The sequence below is a fragment of the Euphorbia lathyris genome, chromosome 9, assembly GCF_963576675.1.
Source record: "Euphorbia lathyris chromosome 9, ddEupLath1.1, whole genome shotgun sequence".
NCBI lineage: Eukaryota > Viridiplantae > Streptophyta > Magnoliopsida > Malpighiales > Euphorbiaceae > Euphorbia > Euphorbia lathyris.
In genome coordinates this window covers 25,448,843-25,461,606 of record NC_088918.1, presented here as the reverse complement: position 1 = coordinate 25,461,606, position 12,764 = coordinate 25,448,843, and positions in this window count along the sequence as shown.

Here is a 12,764-nt window from a genome sequence, read left to right as displayed (position 1 = left end):
ACAACCTCATGGCGACGTAAGCGGTGATTAGCGCCGAAAGCAACCAATCGCGGAATCAAGCTGCTCGGTAGGACCGGAGCTCGGAGATATGGAAGAGTCGCCACCCACGAATGGGAAAATGAACACCGATCCCTTGCGGGAGACCGGTGTGGGTTCGGGAAACTTAGGTACGAGCCGAGAAGGCTAGCTCCTTTCCGGAGAAAGGCTACTAGGCACCCCGACATCGCCCGGTTATGAACCACCGGCCTCCTACTCAGCATGTTAGGCGATAACGGACTAATCGTATACTTCTTTAAGTTTAAAATTCATTTGAAACCCTTTTCTTTCTCTTTTTGGAAACCATTTTGAGCATATGATATTGAAAAGCCACATCAGTAAAGAATCACCCATTTATGTTTATACATACACAGAAAGGGGAAGAAAGAAGTGATTTATTTACAACCGTATTTAAATGTTATGTTGTGTGTCTATTCTACATTAACTTATTTCCCCAAAACGATGTTTGTTACATGGTTCGCACCTTAATCGCCGTTGGAACGATTTAGGTGCGTTTTAAAACCCCGTTTGATGAAGCTTACCCGAATCGCCGTTGGAACGACTCGAGTAATTGAAAACGTTAAAGTAAAAGCCTTTTAATAAGAAAACGTGGTTAAGCATACAAGTCAATTTTATTTTGTACAAATTCATTAAGAAAGCGATTCAAAATCTCCATTATTATCAAAGAAAACGATTTTGATTACAATGTTCGCTTAATCCGTCGTTGGAACGGACTAAGGTTTTAAAACGTGGTGTTTTGAAGACGATTTGAAATATCAACCAAAATGACTCTATTTATCTACATTAGAGATTTAAGAAAGCTCATTAGCTTAAATAATTTAATTGAAAACTCTCCTTTTTGTGACTTATTTTCCCCACTTATTTAATAGACTCTCTAACTATTATAATTACATCAATAAACACATTTAGGCCCAAAAATTAATTTTTCCAAGTGAGGCCCATTTGAAACATGGACTTATAAATGACCAAAAGAAATAAAGAAGATAATATAGATATATATTTATACATTTTAGCCCAAAAGACATAAAATAAGAGTAAAAGAAAATATACTACCTAATACATATATAAGGAAGAATAATGAAAATAATATATTTATACTTTGAACATAAGAAAATAGTGAATGAAATTCATAAATAAGAAAATAGCATTTATCACTCAAAATAATTTTATTTAACCATAATTAAGATAACCCAAATATACCCCAAAACTATATATATATATACATGACTAATATAATCCTAATGTCAAAAAGACTATATGTTCATCCCCCAATATCTACTAATTATCTCCCAAAATGCCCAAGTAAATAACATTTAAAATAGAAGTTAATGTAGTTTAAATGAATAATAAAAAAGAAAGTAATATGTACATGTACAAAAAAATTAGAATAAAAATGGAATACCAATCTCCTAAAATAATTATGTATGTTAAAGTTTTAAAACAATTTCAAAAGAATATACTACATAATTATATATGTATATACTAAGGATTAAAAGTCTAAAAGTTAAGAAAAAGGGACCGAAATGGCATTTTTTACATCTTGGCAGATTTACCGACGGAAAGTCCGTCGGTAAACAGCATTTAGTGACAGAATTGGCAAATTACAGCAGCACTCCAATATTTTCCAGATTTATTCAAAACCTTTAAATTAAATCTAATTCAATCGTTTTGGATTTCCGAACTACCAAAGATGGATCATAGTCGAAAACGGAAGTTCCTAAAACGATGTTTTTATTTTAAAACGTTATTTGGAAACCTCTTTTAAATCAAAAACTTATAATTACAACATTTTCGATACCCGAACTACCTTTTTATCGGATCACGGTTCGTATTGGGATATCCAAAATGAGGTTTTTTATTTTAAAACAAAACCGAATTTTATTTAATACGAAGTGAAAATTAAATAAATACGCTAACTAAATAAAACGTGACAAAATAAATAAATGACTAAAGGAATAAAAACTATCGCATAAAAAAAATAAATAGAAGGAGAGAAATAAATTAAATAAAATAAAGAGTCTAGTCCTCGGATAATACCTTTGATTCGGTATCTGACAGTCGAAGCCGATTGATTCCACGAACCGCGAGCTCCCGATTTTAATAAAAATTTAGTAAAAATTGAACTTAGGAAATTCGGAATTTTTTGAGAAAAAAAATATTTTTCTCAAAAAAAATCCACTCTCTCTCTCTAAAAATGTTTAGAGTGAGAAAGTTTTTCCTCCCCAAAAAAGGCCTCCCCTTCACCTTGGGATCCGTGCCCTTATATAGGGAAACGGATCCCGGAACAATGGGCGACGCCCAAAAAAAATTGGGCGTCGCCCATTGTGGTTGGGCGATCGCCCAACGGCGTTGGGCGCCCGCGCCCAACCCTCGTCGGGCGTCCGCCCGATGCGTTGGGCGTTCGCCCGACGTGGTTGGGTGCCCGCCCGGCGACCTCGGGGCGTGCCCCGCGCCGTCGGACGCGTGCACTCCGTGTCTGCCGAGCGCGCGTTCCGCGTAGCTAGACGCTCGCACGTCGCGGCCGTCGAACGCGCGCCCCGCGCCGCCAGGCACGTGTGCTCAACGGCCCACGAGGGCGCGCACCGCCAGCGGTCCCAGACATTGCTCGGGCGTCGAGAGTGTGCCACTCGCGGTGCGTCCGACGGACGCCGCGCGCATGTCTCGAGCCGTCAAGCGGGCGTTCGACCATCGTCGTCCGCGTGCGGGATGCCGTTGCGTGCCCGTGCCGTGCCGTTAATTTTCCTCAGCTTATTATTCTTTATATATTTTTCAAAACTTCCGGAATCAATCGCTTCGACCGTCTTGTTTCAGGTTTTCGTCACAGGTCCTCCGACTCGGTGTCTACAGCAGCAGCAAAAGAAATCCAAAACCATTCAATACAATATTAAGAAATATATAGTACTCTTAGATAGGACTTCTAGATCTTTTTTTGTTTTGTCTAACTCAATGTCTGCTGACTATGGTTGACTATGATCTACTGAGTTATTATTGCACGTATTTTCTATCTTTATACTGTGTTGATTATGCTTCTATCTGATTGCCTTTACCTAAATATATTGACTTGCTTATAATGTCTAACACTTAAAAGATATTGAACAAATAACTCAACCTAAGAACATAATAAAATTCATTCAAGTATAAACCACTGAGCACCTTAACTCAGTGACCTTGATAACTCAATATCACTCTCAACTCTGATACCTGAAAACTCTTGACTTATAAGATAATTTTTTTTAACAAGTATCAGGTCTGTGTAAAATGAATATGTTCTTAATGACCAATGGTGTTCAAGTGTCACTATAAATAGGCCTCTCATTTGCTTCAATCGATGTAGTTCTTCAACAAGTCGAAACGCGGACCAAATTCTTCCTTGAAGTTCTTTGAAAAAGCAAAGCAACGCAATCTTACACCAACTCTTATTTTTGTGTGTAAAAGATTAGTTTTCAGATCATTCAAAATGTTCTTTGTTATTAGAACAAAAACCTTATCAATTCTAAAATTGTTAGGAGACTCTGAGTTGCTCGGTATTCAGCACTCAGAGGTCCATAGTGTTGAGTATAGGATATAGAGGACGGTACTCTGTATATTCACTAACTATTGTAAGGGGTTTGCGCTCTACCCAAAAGAGTTTAGTAGAGGATTAATGCGGGGAAGAATTATAGGGACCAGATGTAGGCAGGAGACCGAACCAGGATAAAACTGCTGAGTAACTCTTTCTATCCCTTAACTCCTTTATATGCTTGCTTTTTATATTGTCTAGTAAAAGCTTAACTGAACGAATACTGAGTTGAGTGACTTTGGTGCTGAGCTTAGGAATAGACTTAAGTGCTACTTCCTGACTCAACATTAGAAGCAGTTTTAGTCTTTGATCAATTAAAGCTGTCTCTGACCTTACTCAACATCATTGTGCTAAGAATCAAGAGAAAAATCTTAAGTCATAACTAAGACAAGTCAGCCTCTTAAAGCGAAAATTTTAAATAGTTCCTTGACCGCCCCCCTTAGGAACTAATTCTAGTAACACAAGGGACCAATAAGTGGTATCAGAGCTTATAGCTCAACTTACAAGATAACACTATCTTGAGCTGATCCCTAATATGGCTGTCAATAGCACTCGTTTCCTCCCAGGAAATGAAACAACTCAGATCTTACCTGAGGGATTATCCATCACTAGGCCACCTCTATTCTTCGGGGCTAACTATACCTTTTGAAAGAAGAGAATGAAAAATTTCATTTAGGCAACAAACATGAGTGCATGGCTAGTAATAGTTCAAGGCCCGTTTGTTCCCTATGAAACTTTTGATGATGTAAAGGTCATCAAAGATGAGGCTAAGTGGACTAAGGATGACCTCAAAAAATTAGAAAATAACGCCTCGTCTGTCAATATGCTTCACTGTGCGTTAGATGATGTAGAGTACAAAATAACGCCTCATTATTTCCAAGTCTTTCTCCAAACAAAAAGCCTTCTCCACCTTGAATTTGTTACTATCAATACAGGAAGTTGAAGGACTAGGCTTGAAATTAGCCTTTCAAGTTAGCTATGTTGGTTAATTGCTTTATTAATTGTTATCCTTTTATTCTGTTTGCATTTTGATTAGCTGCTAGGTTGTTATTTGCAATGATAAGGAATTTGTTAGTTGTTAGCTTATTATGCCAGCTGTGGATAGTACAGCTGTGGAATAGTACTGCCTGTGATGTCAGCAGTACTATCCTTTTCTATATTAGCTATTGCTTCTGTAATGGGTAGATACCATTGATGAATTAAGAAATTTCCTACCTATTTCCTCTTCTCTCTCTCTCTTATTCTATTTCTGTATTCTCTCCTTTCACATTCTTCTATTCCTATCCTACAAATTCTTTCTGTCAGCTCATACCTGACATTGGTATCAGAGATCTGCTCCTCCGGCCATTCCATGAATGGTAAATTTGTCTGCTAAACGAACTCGTGCTGCTACAAGAAAATCGAAAATCTCCATAGAAGCTATCGAAGCTCAACTCAAAGCTGGCTGCCCAGTTTCATGATCGAGCTGAAGCAACTGCAGAACAACTGGATAGTATGCAAGAAGTGCAGAAACAATAAAAAAGGCGAATGGATGAGTTTTATTTGGAGCAGGCCAAACTTCGTAAGGATCAGATCGATTCTCAACAGTCTATGGAGGGTATGTTTCAGAAAACTCTCTCTAATCTTTCTAAATGTATCCAGCCAAACACTCAAAACCCAGAAACTATCACTACCCAAACACCAACCCAAAGCCATGAATCCATTCATACACCTTTAAAGGCTCCTTACAACAGAGGTATACTGGGAATTGCACCCAGTGGATCTCGACCCATTGAAGCACCTCAACCCATCCTGCTTAATGCAGATCAGGGAGCAGCAAGGAATAATGCAATTCATAAGATGCTACCTAAGTGTGAGTTACCATCTTTTGATGGATCTGAGGTAGAAATTTGGGTGAGTAAATGCTCAAAATATTTTCAATGTTTTGATTGCAATGGAGAAGAAAATAGAGCTAGTAGGTCTCTATATGTAAGGAAGAGCTGAGAAGTGGTTCAAAAAATGGATGCCTATCCATCCAAGGATTTCATGGGAAGAATTCACTGAAGAGGTTTGCAAACGTTTTCAAGACACCATTATTACTAATGTGGTTGAGCAACTCACGAAATTAAGGCATAAGTCTTCAATAGGAGAGTATCAGGACAATATTGAGGAGCTCAAACTCAGAATGGAGAAGACTCACCCAGAGATTAAGGACTCCTTCTACGTTGATAGTTTCATTACAGGATTGAAACCCGAGATAAAATCTTCAGTTAAGAAACGCGAGCCTAGCAACATCTATGAGGCCATCAAGCAAGCTAAATATTAGGACATCTATGAAACTGTTAATGATGTAAAGGTCATCAAAGATGAGGCTAAGTGAACTGAGGATGACCTCAAGAAATTACAAAATAACGCTTTGGCTGTCAATATGCTTCACTGTGCGTTAGATGCTGCAGAGTACAAAATAACGCCTCATTATTTCCAAGTCTTTCTCCAAACAAAAAGCCTTCTCCACCTTGAATTTCCCTTCGTTTTCTTCCACTCTCTTCAACAAACCATCTTGCTCTTACCTTAACGCCCCAAACTCCTTCTGAAACCTCTGCAATTCTTCTAGCAACAATTTATTATCTATATTCTTCCATTCGATTTCGTTTTTCAAATTTTCTTCTTTAGATACTAAAATCTATTCCACTTGAGTAAAATAGGAAATTACCTGCTCCGACGCCGTCATGCTTTCCAAATCCTCCTTAACCACTCCAAATTGAGTTCGTCCAACCATTTTCTGAAGAGAAGATGAATGACACAAACTGTGAACCTCCCCAATGATCTGTTCTCTTCTCCGATTCATATATCATTAGCATTTGCTCCCGCCGCCTACAAAGGGCGTAAGATGATATCATTGGCTCATGTAATATTATATATTATTTTAAATTAAAGTTACTATATATATATATGGGTAAATAATTATAAAGTCCTCATGTTTTTATATAACAAACTAGTAAGTCTATCATATTATTATAAGGTCCTTAAGTTTTGTTTTAATCAACTCTTGAGTCCTTCCATTTATTTTTATTTTTTATGAAAGTATAAAATTGTCCCTAGTTATATACATAAAAAAAAAAGCTTATTTTTTAGTTCAAATTTAATCTAAATAGTTTTAATGATGTTTTTGAAATATATACACCAAAATTGATATATACTTGTGTATACTAATCATAAAAAATATATATTATTTATTCTTTTAAATTTTTATTATTTTTTAATATAATATTTTAATACTAAAATTAATATTATTATGAATTTTCGATAACTTAAAAAAATCAAATTCTATTTGTTGATTCATAAAATTGATTAGAGATAAATAAAGATTACTTTTTATAATTTTGTATAGGTTTACTTCTATTTTAATAATTTTTGAAATATTTTTTATTTATTTTTTTAGCCAATAAAATTTATGTTGCTAAACTAAAGTTGTATAATTATATAAAACTTAATAAATTAATTATTAAGAGAGATTATGATTATGTAGAAAAAAAAGAGAAAAAAAACATAAAATAGAAAAAATATAATATGTTTATTATTAAAACATAGATTAAAGGGTAATTTTGGTATTTTAAATTATTTTAATGTAGTTTGACCATTCACTCAAACATAAGGACTAAGGAGTTGACGAAAACAAAAACTGAGGGACTATATAATTTTTTATAAAAACATATGAATAAACTAGTGTATTAAGTAAAAACAAAAGGACCCTATAATTATTTACCCTATATTTCTATTATAAATTAAAGTTACTATATTAATACCAATTAAATTAACAATTTAAGTTATTTAAAAAAATAATCAACTTGAGAATTTTTTATATATAAATTTTACCAAATTTTTCAGATTTGAATCAACGCATCTATCCCAAATTTATCATTGATAACTATGGAAAATATTACATACATAATCGAAAAAAGTATCTTTATGTCGAATTTTAATAGATAGAGTTCCTTATATATTCCATCCCCTTCAAGTGCATTGCTATTTACTGCTCCCAAATTGCTAGTTATCGCCCTCCTAATGGACAATTTTGCCCTTTTCATTTTTTCTCAAAAATTCAAATTTTTGTTCTCTTCCGATAAAAAAACTGGAATTCTGAAAATAATTGATGAGTTATAACCCGAAAATCCAGAAATGGATGGTTACAAGTTGGAAAAATTGGACGAGATACAAAAGGTCATTGAGTTTCATTTTATTTCAATAAAATCATTGAACGTTCATTTTTATTTCAACAAAGTCATCCTAGTTATTTCAGATAAAGGAAGTTACTGAAATGGATAAAGTCACAACCACGTTAAAAATGACTTACTCTTATGTATGACATGACAACAAAAAATTGAAAATTATATTTTTTTACTTCCTTAATTCAAGTTCTTAAAACTGTCACATGACAACAAAAAAAATTATCTTTTACATGTCACGTAGCATATATATAGTTGTTATATAGCTGTCATGTTATACATAAAAATAAGTTTACATGGCCACTCAGGTCACTAAATGGGTCACAGAGTGTGACACATGCCAGCATTGCAAGCCTGACAAACTCTTAATGGTCTCTTATAGAGATCACCTACATGTGTGTGAAGGCGGGACACCTTCTATGAAAGACTTTGTGTAACACTCTGGTCCAATACCATGTAGATATGGTCCGCTCTGGTCCAATTCCAACATATTGGGCCTCACGGCTTTAAAACGCGTCTGCATGTATTGGATTATTATCTTACTAATAAACCCCAATCACTCCCTCTCCATTTCCGATGTGGGATTCAGTTCATTCTTGCCCCCATCGCCATCCCTTAGGGCCGCTCCTTGCTCAGGCCTTCTACCCCGGCGCCACCCACTCCGGACCGGGTCGTTACAGGCCCACCAGCTTCCGCCTGGTTCATCCCCGAACCACACATCGTACGTGGAGAGTCGGCTCTGATACCAATTGTAACACTCTGGTCCAATACCATGTAGATATTGTCCGCTCTGGTCCAATTCCAACACATTGGGCCTCACGGCTTTAAAACGCGTCTGCATGTATCGGATTATTATCTTACTAATAAGCCCCAATCACTCCCTCTCCATTTCCGATGTGGGATTAAGTTCATTCCTGCCCCCATCGCCATCCCTTAAGGCCGTTCCTTGCTCAGGCCTTCTACCCCGGCGCCACCCACTCCAGACCGGGTCGTTACACTTTGAGTTGTCTTTCTAAAGCACTAATGAGATCCAAGGTGTGCATATGGCCATTAAAGGTGCTATTTTTTATCGCAGAACAACAAAATTTTGTTTAAAGGTTTTCTTTACGTGTTGTGAGGGTCTCAGTTAGAGTTGTAGAAGTTCAAGAGCAATTCACTTCTAAAACTATAACATGTTGCCTCACATCACTATGTATCAATTCAATCGGAAGATATTGATACTTAAATTTTGAAATCTGTAACTTATTGCCCAGAAAAGATTTATTATTTTTCTTAAAACTGTTTTGCTATAAAGCCATTTATGGGGGATTGTTGGAGATTTTAGGTGAAATGGCTTTTTAGCCATTTGCCTTTGCTTTTGTAACTTTATGTATCCCATATGGGAAACTTATGAGATAGTTGAAGGGTTTATATTGGGTTGGGCCTTATGAGATATTAAATTGTGTTTAGTGGGTTTTATAAAATATACCACACGCGCGCGCTCGCTCGTTCGCGCGATGCCCGCCCGTCCCGACTGGACCCGATTTTTATTTGGCTATTAAATATTTTAAACCTTTTGACAAATTCTTAAGTTGTTGAAGTCTTATTTCTCTCATAAACGTTGTGCACTACAACGTTCGTTTTCCAAACTAAAATAAAAGGGTTTTCAGAACAGTTCTAAAATACATAGCTTTCTCTCGATTCTATACTTTTGCTCTCAAATAGTGTTTCTTCTCTGGGCATTAAATTCTTGTTATTCCAAAGCTTCGCCCTAGAGTGCACTAGGTCGGTGCTTGCTGTGGAAACCTTGGTTGACGATCAGACTTCTAGATTGCACCAGAGTCTGCCATGAATCCATTCATACACCTTTAAAGGCTCCTTACAACAGAGGTATACTGGGAAGTGCACCCAGTGGATCTCGACCCATTGAAGCACCTCAACCCATCCTGCTTAATGCAGATCAGGGAGCAGCAAGGAATAATGCAATTCATAAGATGCTACCTAAGTGTGAGTTACCATCTTTTGATGGATCTGAGGTAGAAATTTGGGTGAGTAAATGCTCAAAATACTTTCAATGTTTTGATGCAATGGAGAAGAAAATAGAGCTAGTAGGTCTCTATATGTAAGGAAGAGCTGAGAAGTGGTTCAAAAAATGGATGCCTATCCATCCAAGGATTTCATGGGAAGAATTCACTGAAGAGGTTTGCAAACGTTTTCAAGACACCACTATTACTAATGTGGTTGAGCAGCTCACGAAATTAAGGCATAAGCCTTCAGTAGGAGAGTATCAGGACAATATTGAGGAGCTCAAACTCAGAATGGAGAAGACTCACCCAGAGATTAAGGACTCCTTCTACGTTGATAGTTTCATTACAAGATTGAAACCCGAGATAAAATCTTCAGTTAAGAAACGCGAGCCTAGCAACATCTATGAGGCCATCAAGCAAGCTAAATATTAGGACATCTATGAAACTGTTAATGATGTAAAGGTCATCAAAGATGAGGCTAAGTGGACTGAGGATGACCTCAAGAAATTACAAAATAACGCTTTGGCTGTCAATATGCTTCACTGTGCGTTAGATGCTGCAGAGTACAAAATAACGCCTCATTATTTCCAAGTCTTTCTCCAAACAAAAAGCCTTCTCCACCTTGAATTTCCCTTCGTTTTCTTCCACTCTCTTCAACAAACCATCTTGCTCTTCCCTTAACGCCCCAAACTCCTTCTGAAACCTCTGCAATTCTTCTAGCAACAATTTATTATCTATATTCTTCCACTCGATTTCGTTTTTCAAATTTTCTTCTTTAGATACTAAAATCTATTCCACTTGAGTAAAATAGGAAATTACCTGCTCCGACACCGTCATGCTTTCCAAATCCTCCTTAACCACTCCAAATTGAGTTCGTCCAACCATTTTCTGAAGAGAAGATGAATGACACAAACTGTGAACCTCCCCAATGATCTGTTCTCTTCTCCGATTCATATATCATTAGCATTTGCTCCCGCCGCCTACAAAGGGCGTAAGATGATATCATTAGCTCATGTAATATTATATATTATTTTAAATTAAAGTTAATGATTGGATCCATTCTTCACAGCTTGTTTTAATATTATATGAAAATAAATAAATATAATATTCCTAAAATGTTATGTGAAAAATAATAATATAAACAAAGTGTATTGTTCTTTGGTAGAAAATGTAATAATTGATTAGAAAAATAAAAATTGAAGATGCAAATTGATTTTGTGGGGTAGGATATAATATGCCCTTATTCTAAATCAGTAATGGTAGGTATAAATTATTTTTGGGACAACGAAACTTCTCTGTTCATTGCCATATATAAATAGATAAATGCATTTTCAATTATCACAAAATAATACTATCATTTTTAAAAATAATTGAGACATATTTAGAATAATAATTATATAAAACCATATATAATTCTATTAAAGGAAAGTATATCAAAAAAGAGAAATAAAATTCCATATAAATCCGCAAAGCGAAGAAAACAATCCACAAAAAATAAATTCAAAACAAGAAAATAAATCACGAATTGAATAAAATAGCAATATTTATTAAAGTTACAAAGATAAGAGTTAGTTAGTAAAGTTATTAAGTTAACTAGATTATATTTAGGATTTTGGTCCTGTTTGGTAAATAATTTTTTGGGACAAAATTAAAAGTTTGAGACATTTTAGAAGTTTTGACTAATCAAACTTCTAATAATTGTGTTTAGTGGAGAGAGGTTTGAAATAATTTATTGGATCCAACCAAACAATATCTTATGAAATAACTTATTACGAAACAAACCAAACAATATCTTATGAATACAAGTTGAAATAGATAAAGAGATGGCTCGATTTGTAAACGAGTCGCTCGTAAGTACGATTTACTAGTTCGGTTCGTAAACACGCCGAGCTTTGAGCAGGCCAAAGCTCGGCTCGAAAGCTCGCGAGCAGCTCGATTAGAACATTTATGAACAAATTTTAGTTTTGTAGAAAACTATATAGTTTTATGTTAGTTCACAATATCTAAACTTAATATTATTTTATTTGCTATTAGATGAGTTCGTTCATAGATATAATAAATGAGTAATAAAAGTAATATTTGTAAGCATCTTCTTTATTTATTCATGAACTTTGTTTGTGATCTTGTTTATGTATACAATTAAAGAGTTATTTGCGAGCAAACTTCATAAATATAATTAATGATTTACTCGCAACCAATTCATGGTTAGATAATTTTTTTAATGGACCAAATTTAAATAGGATTTTGGGCTCGAAACAAGCTCGAAGCTTGGCTCGAGCTCGTTTATTTTATAATGAGTTGAGCCGAGCTTGAACAAGCCAAAACTCGGTTCGGGCTTGAGCTCGTTAATTTTATAGTGAGTAGAGCTTGAGCAGACTAAAGCCTGACTCGACTCGGCTCGTTTACAGACCTAAAAAAGAGAACATGTCCAAACAACTGGATTATGCGTAAGGGTATTCGCTTCACGTCTCCTCTCCAGGGACGGATGTAGGGGGGTCAAAGGGGGAATTTGCCCCCCTTCCTCCAGAATAAATTTTTTTTTACTCCAAAACGACGTCGTTTTGATTCCCCTTAAAACGACGTCGTTTTGTCTTGTGGATCTCGAATTTGAGTCCTAACATACACAGAAATCTTTAGTAGGAAAAAACGTGTCTGACAAATTCAAACCGAAAAAATCGGACAAACTATAAAAATAAAAAAATAACAATAAACAATCAAATAATAGATATGAACAGTTCGGTTTATTTATTTTACTTCTTATAATTCAGATTTATTAAGTGGATTGCTAAATACCGCATCGTTTTTACTAGTTATGCCCTCATTTAGACTTTTTTGCCATTCTCATAATTTTGATTCAAAACTAAAAATTCTCTCTCCAAAATCACAAATCCGAACAACAATAATTGAAATTATAAAAATAATTGATGCGTAACAACA